General features: G+C 38.3%; 1 protein-coding gene across 1 annotated transcript in view; it reads left to right on the top strand.

Moving 5' to 3' along the window:
* Positions 1–4,025, top strand: part of ALS2 (alsin Rho guanine nucleotide exchange factor ALS2) — a 67,831-nt gene that overhangs the window by 17,553 nt on the left and 46,253 nt on the right. The gene's annotated exons all lie outside the window — the stretch shown is intronic.

Below are 4,025 nucleotides of genomic sequence, written 5' to 3' on the forward strand. Positions count from 1 at the left end.
CAAGTGACTTAGCCACTATGCTACCAGAGCTCCTTTCCAAGGAGTAGCTGGTGGGTTTGAACCTCCAGCTTCTGGTTAGCAGTCAAATGCCTTAGGCACTGTGCTACCAGAGCTCCTTAATTACTGGCAGGAATGCAGTTTCTGTAAGACAGTTTGTCAGTATGTATCAAAAATAAAAGTATACATATTTATAGACCAAAAATGTTTTGCCTAGAAATTTATCCTAAGGAAGTAGATAGACACACAAGTAGATACATACATACGTATATATGCATGCATATATTCAAGAATTCCTAATAGCAAATTTTAAAATATTAAATAATTAAAACTTAATAAATATGCTTGATTCAGTTGGTAATTGATTACATTTATGCTCACAGTGGAATTCTGTATAATTAAAAATGATGTTGTGGATCTGTATTGACATGCAAAAATGTCAATGCATAGCATTAAGTGAAAAAGTCACAAAACAGCATTTTTGGCAAGCTCCCAATTTGCACTTTGCATTTTCTATATACATTATATCTATCTTGTAGACATTAATATTTTTTGAAAAATATATGTGTATCTTCCCAAAACAAAATAATAGTTGTCCCTCAATGGTCAATTCATTAGTGGTTTTCACTTTGTCTGTATTTTTTGGTACTCTCACCATCTTGTACAATGACCATGAATTACTTTTTTTTTTTTAATTTAATTTAATTTTATTGTGATTTGGGTAAAAGTTTATAGAGCAAATTCACTTTCCGTACAGCAGTTCACATAACTTTGTCTCATGACATTGACCACAATTTACCACGATGCAACAGCTCCCCTCCCACTTCCTCCCTATAGTTACCTCTTCCATGTGTCCATCCTTCTTACACTCCTGCCCCCTGAGCTGTCACCCTGTGCATAAACAGCTCTTCTTTCTCCCATGATTGTTCTCTCCAAGGAGTGTATCTACCTCAGGTAAATGTTCAACTCACATGCCTGTCTTTTGCTTGGCTGTAAGCCATAGTTGTGGGTGTGGGTTCAGTTCCAGACCAGAAGGGCACCTAGAGGCCATAGTCTCAGTGATTCTACCAGGCTCTATAGGACCAGCAAACCTGGTCTCTGCCCCCCCCTTTTTTTTCCAAATGATTTTGAGTTTTGTTCCACATTGTTCTCCCTCTCTACCCAGGATTTCCTACATAGATCCCCCTCTAAGTGGTTGTCAATGGTAGCCAGGCGCCATCCACTTCTTCTGGGCTCATAGTCATATAGGCTGTGCAGATTGCGTGGTGTACCAGTCACTAGGACTAATTGTTGCCATGCTTCTTTGGTTTTCTTCATTCTTCTTTGCTCTGGACAAGGAGAGACCCATCATTGCATCTAGATGGCTGCTTATAAGCTTTTAAGATCCCAGTCACTACTGGCCAAAGTAGGAGGTGGAACAATGTTTTATGTAGTATGTTATGCCAGTTGAGCCTGATGTCCCCTGCGACTATGGTCCCAAGCCCACAGGTTTAACTACTTGCTCCCTTTGAGTAGCTGGCCATGACCAAAAAGTGACTACAACCTTGTCCCTTGTCAGATCTACTCTACACCTGGGAATTCTTACAGAACATATAAAGACACTTGTAGAACCATTGTCTGCCAACCCTATACATGTCTTGGGTACACTCCCTGCTGCATAGACATACCTAATAGTTCAGCCTGTCCACCCATCTATCCACCCGTATACCCATGTTTGCCTTCACTGACAACGCAGTACTGTATGTGCAAAAGGGTTCATCTTTGTTGTCTGCACCTCCCATGTACCTCTCTGTCTTTCTCTTCCTCAGTGCCACCATGTTGATCACTCATACTTGGTACATTGCCCTTCTCTTCACCCAAATCAATACTTACCTCTATCTATCTGACAGTGTTTCCTCTCCTCCCCTCTCACCCCTGGTAACCAACAAAGAAAATTTCCTTCCATATCTAAACCTTTCCTTGCCTTTTACAATGACAGACTAACACAACAGTTGTCCTTCTGTGATTGACTTATTTCACTCAGCATAATGTCCTCTAAGTTCATCCACATTATGCAGTATTTTGCAGATTCTAGGTTATTTAGGGTTGCATAGTATTCCATTGTGTGTATATGTACCATAGTTTGGTTATCTGTTTCTCAGTTGATGGACACCTAAGTTGGTTCCATCTTTTTGCTGTTGTAAATAGTGCTGTGATGAACATGGGTGTGCATATGTCTGTTCTTGTCCTGGCTCTCACTTCTCTAGGATATATATCTAGTAATGGAATGGCTTGGTCAAATGGTATTTCTAATTCCCACTTTTTAAGGAATCACCATACTGCTTCCCACAGTGGTTGTACCATTTTACAGTCCCACCAGCAGCATATGAGAGTCCCAATCTCTCTGCATCCTCGCCAGCATTTGTTATTTTCTGTCTTGTTGAACTTTGGTACTAGTGCTAGGGCAAGGTAGTATCTCACTGTTGTTTTGATTTGCATCTCTCTAGTGGCTAATGATCGTGAGCATTTCTTCATATGTTTGTTGGCTGTCTGAATATCCTCCTTTGTGAAGTGTCTATTCATGTCTTCTGCCCATTTTTAAATTGGATTATTTGTCTTTTTGTTATTGAGGTGTTGGAGTTTTCTATAAATTCTAGAGATAAGTCTCTTATCAGATAGATCATGACTTACTTTTATAATCAGAATAAGCAAAACCATTTTCATTAAACACAGTCACTGTAATCTAGTTTTCTTTTGTCAGTAGTGGAGCTTACATACTCTTCATATATGGAAAGGGCTTACAAGTCGTTATACATATATACAGATTGAGGAATCATGATTGCTTTTTTTTTTTTAAAAAAAAAAGTAGCACCTATCTTTATTTTTCCATCACCTTCTTTGTAAGAGACAGTATAAAGTAATTCCTGGGATTAAATCATAGCTCTGCTATTTACAAATTTGACCTTAGTAAATTATTTAACCTTTCTGGGGCAGTTTGCTTATCTGTTTAAAAAAAAAAAAAAAAAAGATTGTTATGAGAATTAAAAATTAATTAATACAGGGAAGCTGTTATGAATAGTGCCTGTCTAGTAAGCACCTTAAAAATATTATTTATTGTTATTATTGTTAGACCTTAAACTCTTGTGTCTTGTTGTTGTTGTTATGTGCCTAGTCGGACCTGACTCATAGTGACTCCTCCTTGGGTTTCTGAGGAAGTATCACTATGGAAGTAGATTGCCCAACCTTCCTTCCGAGGAGTGGCTGGTGGGTTTGAACCTCCAGCCTTCTGGTTAGCAGTCAGGTGCCTTAGGCACTGCGCTACCAGAGCTCCCTTTCAGGGGTTAGTCACTCTCTATTTTTTACTTAAAGATGTGGATTCTTGTCATACCCCTCTCTTTGATTACTTTGTTTCACCCCATTTTAAGCATGAGATTGGTTGAACACTTATTGGCACTTGTTAACAAGTGTGCTGGTACATTTAGGAAGTGATTAGTCACAGTGAGGGTCCACATGTCAGCACCAAGTAATTACCGCACACTCATTGCTGGCTCTGTTTGTTTCTTATACCACTTAATGAGATAATAAATTATCATGCCTGTCTCAGCTGGAGATGGCTTTCAGACCTCTTTTTTCCAACAACTTTAATATTCTGCACTGTGAAGAAGAATCTAAGCTTCATGTCTTTCTTTTATCCCTTGGGCAGATGGAAAAAAGAAAACTATTTGTGTCTTTTAGAATTAGATTATGCTGTGATACATGACTGTTACTTATAAAGGCACTGGAGGTAGGGGGAGAAGAGAAAATAAAAAATTCGGATCCATTTCAGTGATTGAATGCATCCTTTTCTGGCGGGCCCTGGTCTTAACCACTGTGGGCACAAAGACTAAACATACTTATTTTCAAGAACATAATTAGCTTCTGAATTCATATAAGACTGTTTCTCCCCTTGCTAAATATATGTCTTTACAAACATTTACAAGCATATTTTTGTTGTGGTGAGTCATCAATTCATTTAATTAAGAACAAAATATTTTTACAGTCTTTGATTT

The sequence above is a fragment of the Orycteropus afer genome, unplaced genomic scaffold (genome assembly GCF_000298275.1).
Source record: "Orycteropus afer afer isolate SDZICR_OR568_19922 unplaced genomic scaffold, OryAfe1.0 scaffold00002, whole genome shotgun sequence".
Lineage (NCBI taxonomy): Eukaryota > Metazoa > Chordata > Mammalia > Tubulidentata > Orycteropodidae > Orycteropus > Orycteropus afer.